This window comes from Canis lupus, chromosome 16 (genome assembly GCF_003254725.2).
Source record: "Canis lupus dingo isolate Sandy chromosome 16, ASM325472v2, whole genome shotgun sequence".
In the NCBI taxonomy this organism is placed as follows: Eukaryota; Metazoa; Chordata; class Mammalia; order Carnivora; family Canidae; genus Canis; species Canis lupus.
Window position 1 is genome coordinate 15,702,397 of NC_064258.1, and position 15,578 is coordinate 15,717,974.

General features: G+C 47.6%; 1 protein-coding gene across 1 annotated transcript in view; it reads left to right on the forward strand.

Moving 5' to 3' along the window:
• LOC112664020 (zinc finger and SCAN domain-containing protein 2) overlaps positions 1–11,783 on the forward strand; it is a 28,784-nt gene extending 17,001 nt beyond the window's left edge. The window contains exons 3-4 of the mRNA XM_049095064.1: positions 11,209–11,420; positions 11,529–11,783. The gene's annotated coding sequence lies outside the window, so the exon portion shown is untranslated. The remainder of the gene's footprint in view (positions 1–11,208; positions 11,421–11,528) is intronic.
• The last annotated feature ends 3,795 nt before the right edge of the window (positions 11,784–15,578 follow it).

A 15,578-nucleotide genomic window follows, 5' to 3' on the forward strand; every position in this document is an offset into this window, starting at 1 on the left:
AAAGGAGAAACAGAATCTGGAGCAGACTCCCTACTGAGTACAGAGCCCGACATGGAGCTCAATCCCAAGACCCTGAGATCATGACCTGAGCCAAAACCAGAAGTAGGATGCTCAACCCTCGGAGCCACCCCAGGTGCCCCAAGATCCTTAGCATTCTGAACCAGTTAGTTCTGACCCATGAAATGAGCATTGTAGGCAAGCCACTCCCTGAGGTTTCTTTTAGGGTTGAAATTCCATTGTTGCTCCCTGATTGCTTGTGTGGGTTCTTTTGGGTTGTAAGGAGCAGAGACCACTCTGTGTTGCAAGACCTCCTGAGATGTGAGGGCGCCCGTACAGCTGGGCTCCTCAGGAGGGCATCCCTTCTCTTTGGTCCCAACACTCTTCCTATGAGTCAGTCTTGCTCCTTCCTACAGTTGCCATCACCTCTACTCTGTAACAGATGCTTGTAGAACTAAATTTGTTTTTTCTTGAGGCAAGATGACTGAAGTTTCTAGCAGCAGAGACAGAGAGACACCTTGGAGCAGACCTTCGTTTCTGGAAGGTCATTGACTGGTTAAACTCATGTAAAACAAATTCTCACTGCTGGTCTCAAACTAGCCCTGGACTTGGGCAGCATTTCAAATGCAGATGCTTCAGGACAGCGTGTTAGCGGTTATGTTTAGTAATGATAATCTAAATATCATTTTTAAAAATGATTTATTTATTTGAGAGAAAAAGAACATGTGCACAGAGGGGAGGGACAGAGAGACAATCTTAAACAGAACCCTTGCTAAGTGTGGAGCCTGTCTTGGGGCTCAATATCATGACCCTGAGATCATGACCTGAGCCCAGATCATGAGTCAGATGCTCAACAGCTGAGCCACCCAGGCGCCCCTAAAAATAATCATTTTGAAAAGGCTAGGGGATCCCTGGGTGGCTCAGCAGTTTGGCGCCTGCCTTCAGCCCAGGGCATGATCCTGGAGTCCCAGGATCAAGTCCCACACTGGGCTCCCCGCAGGGAGCCTGCTTCTCCCTCTGCCTGTGTCTCTTCCTCTGTGTGTGTGTGTCTCTCATGAATAAATAAATAAATAAATAAATAAATAAATAAATAAATAAATAAATAATCTTTAAAAAGAAAAGAAAAGTCTGTTTTTAAGCAAAGCCCCTGGGAATGGGGGCCTCTGAAATGTGGCAAGGACCTGAAATTTTTTCATTCGTGAGGGGCTGAGCTGGTCCTTCTCCTGGCACTTGAAAACCTGCTTGAGACGAGCAGTGCCCCAGACATTAGGCTTAAAGCCTGTGAGCTCAGGAGAACCTTTGTTTACAGGAGCAGTGTGAGCTGTGTCCGTGTGCGAGGCTAGAGGGGCTCTGGGGGAAGGGTGGCATGGGGGTGCACATGGGGTCCTGCGAGGTGAGAGAAACAGGCTGGGGGACACAGGGGACAGGATGAGCACACCCAGAAATCACCGGGTGTGTGTGTGGCCTGGGGCTCCCACAGGAAGCGCAGATCACACAGAGTTCTTGGGATCTGGGAGGGCTCGGTCTTGATTTGGACCTAACAAGTGTATTTCAGCTGGTGAAGGGGGACTCGCTGGCCACCTTTCCCACCTCCTGTCTTGTGTCTGCTGTGGCACCTGCTGCCTTGTCGTTGATGCTGCTCTGTGCCACGGCCCTTGGCTTCCTCATGCCCTGCTCTGTGTGTCCTTCTCTTGGTCTCATACACAGAGTCCCCGAGGTGGATTTTGGTGTTACTGGCCACTGTCCCTTTAGGGAGTCCTCGGACATTCCATTCTCCTTGGCACTGTGGACGATGCCAGCGACCTTTGGGATGGTGCCTGTGGCCGCAGACACCCGCCTGGTCCAACAGCCATGGCCAGGGGGGCGGAGGGCCAAAGGATAAATCCTGGGGGCTGATGAGGACATGCCCGAGCACGAGTCCCCAGATGGGGACAAACTGACAGGCAGTGGAATGTCTAGCTTGTGCAGCCAGAACTCTGCTTTCTCACTAAACTTTTACTGTGCAAATCCCTCATTTGGCAGATTATCCCAAATGCCTTGTGCCATTTTTCTCTTAAGACTTAATTTCTCATATTTTTGGCTGATCTCCAATGCTAGCATTTGGACATCACCTGGTGGGCCATTTCCTTGTGTGAGAAGTCCCCAAAGACTTGGGTGAAATTTTTCAGGTCGGGGACTGTGGTGTCGGACACTGGGAGCCCAGAGAACAGGTCTCTGGCCTGGTTGTCTGAATGTTGGCTGCCATCAGATGTGTGCTCTGGGTCTAGTCCTGTCTCTCAAATGAATAAAAGTTGGAGTTGGAACAAAAACATCACTTTGGGAGCTTCTATCAGTTCCTATTGCCTCCTCCCTGGTTGGTATGTATTTATAGTCACTTCTCCTCATTTCCTGAAAAGTGTTATAAAATGGGACTGTTTTCTTGGCCATCATTGGGGCATATTCAGGAAACATTAACAATATGAGAAAATTGAGAAATAGGACCAGTAAATACAACAGTCCCATTTATTAGGCAACTCTCAAAAACCCCCCAAAGATCACTGAAAGGTCATATCCTGTGAACTCAATGCAATAAAATTAGAAATAATAAAAATTTCTGTACGTTCAGGGACTTAAAAACACACGAATAATTTACAGATCACAGAAGAACATGTAATTTCAATATTTGTGAAAGGATGGCTGTGAAAACATTACATTTCAAAACTTGTGCCACACTGGGGTGCCTGGGTGTCTTAGTCCAATGAGCACCTGACTCTTGATTTTGGTTCGGGTCTCAGGGTTGTGGGATCAAGCCCTGCATTGGGTTCTGTGCTCAGCGGGGAGTCTGCTGGAGATTCTTTCTCTGCCTCTCCCTCTGCTCTTCCCTCCACTCATGCACTCTCTCTCTCTCAAATAAATAAATAAATCTTAAAAAAGGCGGGGGGGACTCCTGGGTGGCTCAGTTGGTGAAGCGCCTGCCTTCATCTCAGGTCATGGTCTCAGGTCATGATCTTGAGGTCCTGGGATCCAGTCCCACACTGGGCTCCCGGCTCATCGGGGAGTCTGCTTCTCCTTCTCTCTCTGTCTCTCAAATGAATAAAATCTTAAAAAAACCCCACAGCTTGTGCTGCACAATGCAAGTAGCAATTAGAGGGAAACTAGCCTTAAATGCACTCATTTGAAGAGAAGAAAATTTGAAAATCAAAAAGTGAAGAGCACAACTTAAAATGTTAGAAAACATACAACAGAAAGTACCTGAAGAAGAATATAGATAAAAGTTGATAGGATAGTAAACAAAATACTATTAGAGACTCAATAAAACCCCAACTGATTCTTTGAAAAGACAAATAAAATAGACCCCCAGCTAAAAAGAGAGAAGGCACACATAAATGATGTCAGAAGCAGGAAGGAGGTTGTAGCTATGGGCACAGCAGAGATTTTGAAAAATCACAAAAGAAAAAAAAAAAGATTAAAAGAAAATCACAAAAGAATACCATAGTTTATAACAACTTATGGTCACAAGAAATGCTTACTTTTCTTGAAGAATGTAAATTACCCGAAGAGACTTAAACAATCTGAATATACCTATTGAGTCCAGAGTAACTGAATTAGTTGTCAACTCTAACTGCCCCCCTGAACCCTTCAAATCAAGATGGGAGGCCAAGGTAGCTTTAACTGGGAAGATTGGTCAGCCTTTCATGAAGATATGATCCCTCATCTATAGTCAGTTCCAGAGAATGGGGAGAAACATTTCCAAACTCTTAATGAGGTCAAGCAAAACCTTGGAACTGAAACCAAGCAAGTGCAACACAACGAAGGAAGGTTTTTAGGTCAATGTCACTTAGGAATATAACCACAAAAATCCAAAATAAATATTAGCAAATCAAATCCTGAAATATATTGAAAAATATGGCATGGCCAAGAAGATTTTTATTGAACAAATATGTGGATTGTTCAGCATCAGAAAAATCTGTTAGAAAATATCCTCCTTCGACAGATTAATGGAGATAAAAACAGGATCATCTCCACAGATGAGGAAAAAGCTTTAGTTAAGATTAGATGTATTTGTAATAAAAAACTCAAACCGAGGGATGCCTGGGTGGCTCAGCAGTTGAGTGCCTGCCTTCGGCCCAAGGCGTGATCCTGGAGTCCCAGGAACAAGTCCCACGTCTGGCTCCCTGAGTGGAACCTGCTTCTCCCTCTGCCTGTGTCTCTGCCTCAATCTCTCTGTGTCTCTCATGAATGAATAAATGAAATCTTAAAAAAAAGAAAACAAAAAACCTCAAACCAAAAACAAAACCCAAACACACCTCCCTTTCATAGTTACCTCTGTTGTCTGTTCCTATGACTTGTTTCAAAAGTAATGAGATCTTTTTGAGACTATATTTCAAAGTTAGCGAAGTTGATACATTACTGGTTGTAGACATTTCATTGAAGATTTATTGATTTCGATTTTGCAGATTTCTTTTGGTATTTTGAAATATAAATAGTCTTCAACATCCTTATAATTTTGCACATGTAAGCACTCGGCTTTGTGCCTATGGCTAATGGATAAATGGACCTGTTTGGGGGAATTATATATTCCTATCTTTCCCTCTTTGCCTATGCATCCAATAAATGGAGTTACTTCCTTATTATGGTGCAAGATTCTCCATTTGGCTGACTCTGTAGTTAGGTATCCAGAACCTAAATAAGACAAAGGGGATAAGATTGATGTTGTTTAAGGGTACAAACTTGCAAGGCATAGTAAGTAAGCCACAGCGATCTAACCCACAGGATAGCGAGTTTATTTTATTTTATTTTTTTTTTAATTTTTATTTATTTATTTATGATAGTCACACAGTGAGAGAGAGAGAGGCAGAGACATAGGCAGAGGGAGAGGGAGAAGCAGGCTCCATGCACCGGGAGCCCGATGTGGGATTCGATCCCGGGTCTCCAGGATCGCGCCCTGGGCCAAAGGCAGGCGCCAAACCGCTGCGCCACCCAGGGATCCCTTTTTTTATTTTTTATTTTTTTTTTTAAATTTTATTTATTTATTTATGATAGTCACACAGTGAGAGAGAGAGAGGCAGAGACATAGGCAGAGGGAGAGGGAGAAGCAGGCTCCATGCACCGGGAGCCCGATGTGGGATTCGATCCCGGGTCTCCAGGATCGGGATAGCGAGTTTAGACAGCAATATTGTACTATAATTATGTACTGTGATGGTATAAATAGAACTGCGTCGTATTACAATATAGAAATTTATTGAAGCAACACATTTTACATCGTGGACTTCCACATGTTATACATAAAATGTAAAAGTAAAAAAATAACCCCAAATAGGCTGCATATTCACACCAGACTTTTGTGGCTGGGGCCGATGGGAGAGTGGTGTCCTCTAGTGCCCATTTGGAGAACTGACGTTGAGTACCTTGGACTTTGCTAAGAGGGCTTTTCTTCTTTTCTTTTCTTTTTTTTTTTTCTTTTCTTTTCTTCTCTTCTCTTCTCTTCTTTTCTTTCTTTTCTTTTCTTTTCTTTTCTTTTCTTTTCTTTTCTTTTCTTTTCTCTTCTTTTCTCTCTTCTCTCTTCTTCTCTCCTCTCCTCTCCTCTTTTTTCTCTCCTCTCCTCTTCTCTTCTTTCTCTTCTCTTCTCTTCTCTTCTCTTCTCTTCTCTTCTCTTCTCTTCTCTTCTCTTCTCTTCTCTTCTCTTCTCTTCTCTTTCTCCTCTCCTCTCCTCTCCTCTCCTCTCCTCTCCTCTCCTCTCCTCTCCTCTCCTCTCCTCTCCTCTCCTTTCTCTTTTTTCTTCTTCTCTTCTCTCTCTCTTTAAGATTTTATTTATTTATCCATGAGAGATGCAGAGAGAGGCAGAGACACAGGCAGAGGGAGAAGCAGGCTCCCTGCAGGAAGCTCGATGTGGGACTCGATCCCAGGACCCTGGGATCACTGCCGGAGTGGAAGGCAGACGCTCAACCACTGAGTCACCCAGGTGTCCCAATAAATATTTCTTGAATGAATAGAGCCATGAGGCTTTTCGGAAATCTCCTTGAAAGTGAGTCAGAAAAACCGACTTGTCGAAGTAAGTTGTCCCGTAAGCGATGGCACTGAAGGTGGATGGCTGATAGGGAAAGGAAAATTCGAAGCACAGAAACTTGGTGCGTGTTTCTTTCCAGGGTTTCAAGAGGAAATAAGATGGAAACTAGAGTAACTTTCTGAAGATTGCCAAAAAAAAAGCTAACAATGAAAGCTTGCTCTGAATAGGCTAATATAGGGACGCCTGGGGGGCTCAGTGGTTCAGGTCGTGGTCCCAGGGTCCTGGGATCGAGTCCTGCATCGGGCTCCCCGCAGGGAGCCTGCTTCTCCCTTTTCCTGTGTCTGTCCCTCTTTCTCTGTGTCTCTCATGAATAAATAAAATCTTAGCACACAAAACCAAATAGCCTAATACATCCTAAGAGGGAAGAGCTGTGATGTGGTTGGTGCACCGAGTCCCTGGCTGAGCCCCCCTCAGCACCGGGGGAGGGAAGCTTGCGATAAAAGCAGGGAAAGCAGCGACAAGCTGTGGAGGAGCTGTGGGCTGTTTTCATCTGTAACTAAATCTTCACAATGTGGAGGCTCTGAGGGAAGTTTGAGCACTTGCTGGATGTTCAATAATACAGTTTATTAGTTTCCCCTTAGTTATAACTAGGTTACTGCATTTACGTTAATAAAAGATCTGTAATTTCAGAGATTCATATGGAATGAAATGCTGTCTGGGATTTGCTTCGACCAGCCCTGGGGGATGGGGAGGAGAGGCGGGAGTCGGGGTAGGGCACAGGGACTACGTGTTGAGAATTTAAAGTCGGGTGGCAAGTAACTCATTCTATCACTGTCCTGTGTTAGAAAGTTTCCTAATAACAACTTAAGGTGTGCTTGTACCCAATCTTTCTCGCCTTTTGAAATTTCCCTTCTTAATACTGCTAGCAAAGCTAGTGCTGGTGGGGGAGACGAAATGGTTGCGATCAGTCCCTGCCCACCCCTTGGAAGGAAGGCTCTGGAAGGCTCCCCGGGGCATCCTTATAAAGAGCAACTGTAAAGAAACCAGCATGCACAGCTTGCAGTCTGTTTAAAATGGTAATTTCCTGGGGAAGGTCCAAGTAGCAGGGTGCACATTCCAGTGCTGCGCCTTCATCAGGCTCTGCGAAGCCTTCCCTAAAGGCTGGCGGTTCAGGGGAGCATCTGATCCCTGCCCGGCTTGGCCTGGAGGCTGTCCCCTGGCGCTCCAGGTGACCTGCCCCTTGGAGCCTGGAGCTGATGTTTCCACTGGCGGGAGGCGTTAAGAGATCTTCAGTCAAACGAGAGACATGCTCAGAGAGGACTACGATGGGATGGGAGGGCGGCTCCCTCTCTCTGCTCCTCCCTTTGCCTTCACTTGCTTTTGTGGGGTACCAGAGACCCACTCCTAAAATTCGAGGCTCGCATACTTTGCCAGCTCCTCTGTGCCTGCTGGGCACTCCCAGGGCTTAGGTTACAATCTGAGTTACTATTTATTAGGGACCCCTCACCCCACGGGATGGGCCCTTTCTCATTTACAAGCATGGTCTCATTCAGTGGTCCCACTGCGAGTCTCTGAAGTGTGTTCCACTTTCTCCATTTTATTTTATTAAAGATTTTATTTATTTGAGAGAGAAAGAGAGAGAGCACAAGATGGGGGGAGGGTCAGAGGGAGAAGTAGACTCTCTGATGAGCAGGGTAACAGATGAGGGGCTCAATCTGGGGACACCGGGATCATGCCCGGAGCCGAAGGCAGACCCTCAACCACTGAGCCACCCAAGTGCCCCTCATTAATTGATTTTATGATGTCAAACCAACCTTGCACTCCTGGAATAAATCCCACTTTTTCATGGTCTATAATTCTTTTCATATATTTATGGATTTAGAATGCTAGTATTTTGCTGAGGATTTGTGTAGCTGTGTTCATAAGAAAAGTTGATCTATGTTACATTGGTATAATTGGTATATGTTGATATGTATACACATGGATAGATAGATATCGTGTGTGAGTGTGTGTGTGTGTGTGTGTGTGTGTGTGATATCTGTCTGTTTTGGGAAGAAGTATTTTCTAAATGTAATTGACCTAGGGTTGCTACCTGAGGATGACAGGCTGGCGTCACCAGCGAGCACCAGCAGGAGACCACAGAGAGTCCTCCCCAGTGGTCAGAGAGCCAGGGCAGAAAGCAGGAGTTGGGAAAGCATACCCATGGAGGCGGAGCTGGAAGCTGCCAGAGCCAGGATCCAGGGGGACTCAGAGTCAGGACTTTGGAGGCAGGAGCAGGAGAGAAAAAGGGCAGGCTGGTCCTGGGAGCACCTGCTCAGGAGTCAGGAGGTGAGAGGGAGTTGGGGTCCTCTTGATCTACATGATCAAGTAGAGGTCCACTTGATTGCTCCTGGCTCCCACCCAAGACTTGGCGCAGCTTTACCTGCCCGAAAGTTTGTGCCCTTTCCAGCTGTGTTGCACTGTCACTTAGGGAGACTTCTGTGGTCCTGATGCTTATAATTCATTAAGCTTCTGGTACTCATGTGATCAAATCCTGGTGAAGTGTGGCCAAAAACATCATGGGCCAGGAGTCAGGATACGTGGATGCCATACCTTTAGAGTTAACTGTATTTATTTATTTTTAAAAGAAAGATGATGGGACGCTTGGGTGTCTCAGTCGGTTAAGCATCTACTTTTGGCTCAGGTCATGATCTCGGGGTCCTGGGATTGAGTCCCACATTGGGCTCCCTGCTCAGCGGGGAGCCTGTTTCTCCCTCTCCTTCTCCCGCTCCCCCTGCTCATGCTCTCTCGCTTTCTGCATCAAATAAATAAACAAAATCTTTAAAAATAAATTAAAAAATAAAAAAAAAGATGACTTTAAAAACTTTAAAGTGTTCTTCTAGCTTTATTGAAATATTATTGGCATGTAACATATGTAAGTCAGGTATACAATGTGATGATTTGATAACCCGTATGTGTTGCAAAATGATTACCACACTAAGGTTAGTTAGCACCACCTCTCATCTCTGCACCTCTCACATAATTACTTTTTTTTGGCGTATGTAATGATGACATTTCTGAGAAGCAGAAAGGGTCGACTCAATCCTTAGCTCAAGTGACACGCTTGGGGGGATCCCAAAGCCACCATCTGCAAAGTAGACTTTTTTTTGAAGATTTTTAAAAAAATTATTATTCATGAGACACACAGAGAGAGGCAGAGACACAGGCAGAGGGAGAAGCAGGCTCCCTGCGGGGAGCCCGATGCGGGACTCAATCCCAGGACCCCAGGATCATGATCTGAGCCCAAGGCAGACGCTCAACCACTGAGCCACCCAGGAGCCCTTGTAAAGGAGACGTTTGGGGAAGTTTCTGTTTAGCTCAAAAGTACTCACGAGTGTTGAATGATTCTTTATTATCTCTATCCATATGGTCCATCAGAGCCTCAGCACTAGCCCATAGCCCATGGAGCAGGAGCACCCACATTTGAGAAGCAGGAGGCAGATGACTCTGAGGTGCTTTCTGGTTCCGGGCATGAGCAGTTGTGGCTTCTGCCCAGGCCCAAGAAGGTCGGGGGCAGGGGAGGGGGTGCTGAACACACCTGCTCCCATTCACATATGGAGCTCGCCTCCAACCTGGCTTCTTTTCTGTGCTTTTCTTCAGCAGGGAAGCAACAGCCTGGGAATTAGAGCTTCAGCTCTTGGCACCGGAGATGGTCATGTCCTCCCAGTGTTTCCTCCTGTGTGGTGGGGGGTGGCCTCAGGGGGCAGGGAAGCTGTTAATTAGTCCCAAACATCATCTTGTCTGGCATTAATGTTGGCCAAGGTCAGCGGTCGGAGGGGTCCAGAGCTGATGGTGGAAGGAAGAGGGTGCTGGAGCCATAGAGGGGAGCAGGCCCCTCCGAGAACCATGGCTACCGAGGCCCCCCTGGCCGAACAAAATCCCCTCAGAGCTCGGGGCCTGCTGGGGTGACGGGGCTCAGGGCAGGTAGATCAGGCCAGGTGTGCTGATGGGGCCTCTGAGACTTCTATTTGTGAGGCATGAACCCGCCATCAACAGGTAAATGCCCTGTCCCCAGAAGATTCTGTAATAGAGAGAGAAACAACACGTCTAGTGGCTGCCTGGGCTGTTTGGAGCAATCACATTATTCTGAACGGAGGTGAAGCCGGTCCAGGTGTGTGCAGGCTGGAGCCTACTGCTCGGGAGACACTCCTGTTTTTAACACACTCAGTGCCAAGACCCTGGCAGGACCTCGGTGCTGGGTACAGCGGGCCGGGGGGCCTCATGGCACGGCTGTGAGCGAAACCCAGAGCATGGCTCTGCTGTTTTATTCCCAAACTGTGGGGTGCTGGGGTTGAGTGTCAGGGCTGCTGTGCCCTGCAGGGCCCGCAGAGCTTGGATGTGCAGAGAGAGAAGATACAAGAGAAAGAGGTGCACATCCTGGAAGGTGGGGAATTAATCCCTGATGAAGCCAGGTGGGATCACCTTCGTCCCCTGGGAGAAGGAGTAAGCCCCTTTCCTGTCCGCAACCCATTGTCCTTTCCCTGGCACTGTCACAGTCTGCTCCTCTAGACATGTTTATCTTGGGGGAGCCTCCATCCAGTGACAGCAGACTCTCGTCACCCTACTGGCTGACCAAACTGAGCTCCCCACTTCCTTCCTGTGGGGGAAGAGCTCAGGACAGACTGAGGGGTGTCATATCTAGGGACTCTGAGGGAATTCTCAGGTTCGATTAGGGAAGAGGCACACATATTTTCTTTATTTTTTTTTCAAGTTGTTTTGTTTTGTTTCGTTTTGTTTTAGTGATCTCCACACCTGACACAGGGCTTGAACTCATGATCCTGAGATCAAGAGTCACAGGCTCATATGACAGAGCCAGCCAGGTGCCCCTACATGTACTCTTTAAACAAAGGCAGTTCCCCAGGGGACATCTGCAGCTGCCCTTGACCGGGAGGGTGGGCGGTGGCAGGTACTCTGGCCCAGAGAGGCGGAGATCATCTCCCCCAAATCCTGGGGCCCCAGGCTGCTGAGCACAGGCCTCCCCTTTACGGCCTCCTGAGGGGGTGGTGGTGGTCCCGGCTAGCACCCGAAGGCAGCCCGAATTTCTGTTCCTCCAGCCACACAACCTAAGGAGGAATGTGTAACTCCTGGGATATATGTCAAGAAACTTGGAATGAAGGAGCGTGTGGTTTTTCTCATTCATTCATTCATTTATTCATTCACCTGCTCCCTCCTTTGTTCGTCCACAGCTGTGGGCACCATCCCATATGTGCTGGCACTGTTTCGGGAGCTGGGGATGTAGTCGGAAGCAGGAGCGATGCCGTCCTTGCTGCAGGAAGCTCTTCTCGTGGGCAGCAGTGTTCTGAAGATGTGGAAACGAACCAGGCTCCCAGAGGAGCAGCATGCTGCGGAGGTCACGTCGCGGCCCAGACCTTCCCTTCCGTTCAGCAGAATTTGCACGGTACGGTCATGTCGTGCAACCATCTCACCGCCATCCATCCTTGGAAAGCTGAAACTCTATGCCTATTAAACCCTAATTCCTCTCTCCCGAAATCTTTGCTTTTTATAGGTGAACAAATCTGGAGAATTTGGAGAAACTTCTGGAAGAAGAACCAGTGTGAAACCATCTCTCCTCACTGGGAGCTCTGGGAAGCTGTAAAGCTGCTGCAGAATTTCCCAGGATTTCCCCTTCCCCTTATGTTGACATGTTCCCTCCTTTTGGGTGGTTTTCTTTACATCAAAATCGGGTCTCTCGCTAGCTTTTTTTTTTTTTTTTTAATTCTCGCTAGATTTTAACTACCCTTGACCTTTCAAAAGTCTGATATAAACACATTATTAACCTTCTAAAAGCTGTTCTGCTACCATTATCGATCACTCGGGGTTTAAGAACTTTCTATTTTCACTGTCGATTCTGGTCTCTGGGACCCTTCTGCCTGGCCTGTGTCTCTCTAGAAACTTCCAGAAGCAATTCAACTCTTTAATCCCTTTGCTGCCAGCTGAGTTGGTGCTCACCCCCCTCTGCTGAGTCTCCTTTGGAGAAGAGGGGACAGCAAAACAAAGATTTCAGGAATCAAAACCCAAAATAGCAGCAGCATCAGGAAAAACAAAACAAAACAAAACATTCAGACAACCCCTAAACCAAAAACATACAAGAAAAGAAAAAAAGTTAAGAGCACCCTTGGGGAATCCCAGAGCGGAGAGAGGATGATGGCTGCAGCTTGGGCACGGCCGGGCCCAGAGGCTCCAAGGAGACGTAAACCAGAAGGAAATTCATTGCAAATCCCGCTTACTTCTTCTCCAGCCAGCAGCTTGGTGGCAGGAGCAAATGTCCTGGGGTACTGCACAGGGGTAGAAAAAGTCCTGCTAGGTGGCCCCAGAATCATGCGTAGGTGGAGCAACTGGCTGCCCCTCTACATCTCGGCCTCCCTCCCCAACACCCCTTGCCTGGGGATTAAAGCCTGGGGGCGCACTGCTTCTCCTGTCAGTATAGCTTGGGCCCCTTGAGCTCCGGGTTGTGACTTCGAGCACCACGTTGGATGTAGAAATGGCTTAAAAACAAAATCTTTAAACAAAAATGAAAGAAAGAAGAAAAAAAAAAAAGCCTGGAAAGATTGCCTCTTCCCAAGGACATCTTGAGTCTAGATTCTGATATTGGGAAAATTTGCAGCAAAGGAGAGAGAAATTGGGTGGTAGCCTGAGGGGAGAGTGGGGTAAGGGACATTTCTTTTCTTTTTAAAAAATTGTATTTATTTATTTGACAGAGAGTGAGAGAGAGACAAAGAGAGACAGAGATTCTAAGCAGGGGGTGGGGGGTAGGGAGGGTTGGGGAGAGGGAGAAGGAGAAGCAGACTCCCCGTTGAGCAGGGAGCCTGATGGGGGACTCATCCCAGGGCCCTGAGATCATGACCTGAGCCGAAGCAGACGCTTCACCGACTGGGCCACCCAGGCACCTCGGGGATTTTCTTCTTTACAGTTGGGAGAACTGCACGGTCGCCTGCTGACCACAGTGGTCCAGTAAGAGAGGGCACAGATGGCCCGGGGCAGGGGCACTCACCACAGCCAGGTCCTTGAGAAGGGTGAAGAATAGAGGCTGATATACACTCGGAGGAGCTGGGCTCAGGCCGGGGTCTGGACAGGGGGGTCGCGGTTAGGGAAGGCAAGCTGCGCCTGTGGCACAGCCCAAGGCCAGGGCAGTGGGTAGGGGCTGTAGTAGTGGGGCTTTGGGACCGTTTCTGTTTTCCAAAAGAAAGAAGAAGAGAGGTCATCCACGGAGTGGGGATGGGGAGGTGGGGGGAGCGTTAGAAGAGAGAAGCTAGGAAGTAGCTGGCTAGGTGGCTAGGGCAGCCGGGGCATGACTGGCAGGGACACGAGTGGGGCGGGGCGGTGTGGGGGGACTGGCCAGTGTTCAGAGCCCCTCTGGGACAGGGATCAGGAATGGAAGAGAACCGGCCAGCAGGTCTGCATGCCCCCCACCAATCCTCCCAGCCCCTGCCAGCGCTTCAGGGGCTGGCCTCTCCTGCCCACTATCAGAGTCTTCCCTGGTGGGGTAAGTTAGTCCAAGGCAGTTTTGCTCTAACACTTCCCATTGGGCTTCCCACTGATCCCCTCTCCCAGGGAGGCTGCAAAGCAGAGGTTCTCATCCTCCCAGAGGGTCACACACCCGCCCTAGGGAAGACCTTCCTGCTTGCATTTCGGTTCTTGCTCTGGCCTGGTGTTTCCTTACTGCTTTGTTGCTTTCTGGATGCTTTCGAGAAGAAGGAATCATTTTTATCCTATTTGATTTCAGTTGTTTCCAGTATGGGTATGAATAACACAGGGAGGACGGGTTAGTCATGACCTTTTGGACTTCTCTGCCTACTCTGTCTCTATGGTCTTAGACTGAGTGTCCCCAAACTAAAGTGTTCATCTCACACACCCCCCAACAGGGGCCTTCCACAGCTCTGTCTCATGAAGGCCTCTAGAAGTGCTGTGACCCCAGACATTCCACAGCCAATTAGCCTGGGGTGACCCCTGGCCTTTCCATGAATGAGAAAATGGTGTCTCTTCTTCAAGTTAAACATTTATAAATAAGCATATCATTTCTTAATAATTACCGTAGTAAACAAGGACTCTGTTTGAATAAGACATTTAATTCCGTCAGAAAACTGTCAAAATATACAAATTTAGTCACAAGAGACTTCCCTACCATCTGCCAAAGTTGTAGTAAACACACAATTCTTGTCTATGAAGTTAAACAGCTTATTTCAAAACACAATGTTTTGAAATAAGGAAATGTCTATATCGCCGATAGCACTCCCTTGGATATGGCACCCTGAACACTTGTAAGAGCAACCCTGAATTAGCCTCTTTAGCGATTATTTCGTTGTTTCCATCTTTTAAATACATCATCAATCTGTTTCTCTTTCCCTATGTATCTAGCTTGGACTATTGCAGTACCTTCTGGCTGGTCTTCCTACCCCCAGCCTGACCCCACCCCCACCCCCACGCACCTGCGCCCTCGGGGTCTGCCATTCTCTCTCTGCCTGAGTGTGCTTTGCCGGGGAAAAAAAGCACATATCCACGACGTAGGGACTTAGGGTAGGCGGAAGCTCCGGTGTGCAGATTCTTCCTCCGGTGTCTTATTATATCTTCCATGACAGTATCTGCCAGAGAAAATGAACGGTTTATTTTGTTTATAAGTTTGTTTCCCCACCTGGTTGTTTCTCCGCCTTGTAGGGTTTACAGCGTTTCCCCTTTGCTCCCATGGCACCCTGAACACATCTCTATGACAGCACATGTTATATTGGCCTATAACCACAGGTGCCGTCCCTCTTCCCATCATTTGAGCTCCTTGAATGGAGATTTGTCCTGCAGGTCTCTGAGCCCCTGTGTCTAATACGGTGCGTGGCCCGGTAGACGACTCCTTATTTGCACAGTTTGTGCCTTCCAGGCTTATATGATTCTTAGAAGGCCAGCCCTCTCCCTCATTGCCCCCTCTGAGAAGGGAGAAGGGAGAGTAGGGCTGGGGAGGCGCTTTTGCTGCCCTTGTCATTAGCCACACAGCCACTAGGGGGCAGGGAACCCCCATCCTTCCCCCAGATCCCCGCCCAACCAGCCTTCCCCACAAAATTCGATTTTCCACAGGCCCTTGTGCTGAGAGATCATTTTGCAAAAAATGGTCGACTCAGCGAATGATCAACTTGCTAAATCAATGAGGAGTTACATGAAGCTGGGGTTTTACTCAGAAAGCTCCCCAAACGCTTCATACTTTAGAACAAGAGAGCTTTTTCTGAACTCAATGGACTATTTTCTCTATTTTGGGGAAATGACATTCCACTGGGGCTGTGACTCTCTGGCCCTGAACTGACCTCCACTCTTGGGAGCCACATGGTTGGGATGATCACAGGATGGGATTGAAGGCTTTTCATCTAATTATTTTAGTGAACTGATTTTAGTGAATTGATCTAGCACCCAAAAGAGGGTGGAGATTGTTTCTAGAACAGATCCTCCTTACTGGGGGCATCCACAGGCTGGGGAACGCGGGAGGCTTTTCTTTTTTTTTTTCTTTTTTTTTTTTTTAATTTTTATTTATTTATGATAGTCACAGAGAGAGAGAGAGAGAGAGGCAGAGACACAGGCA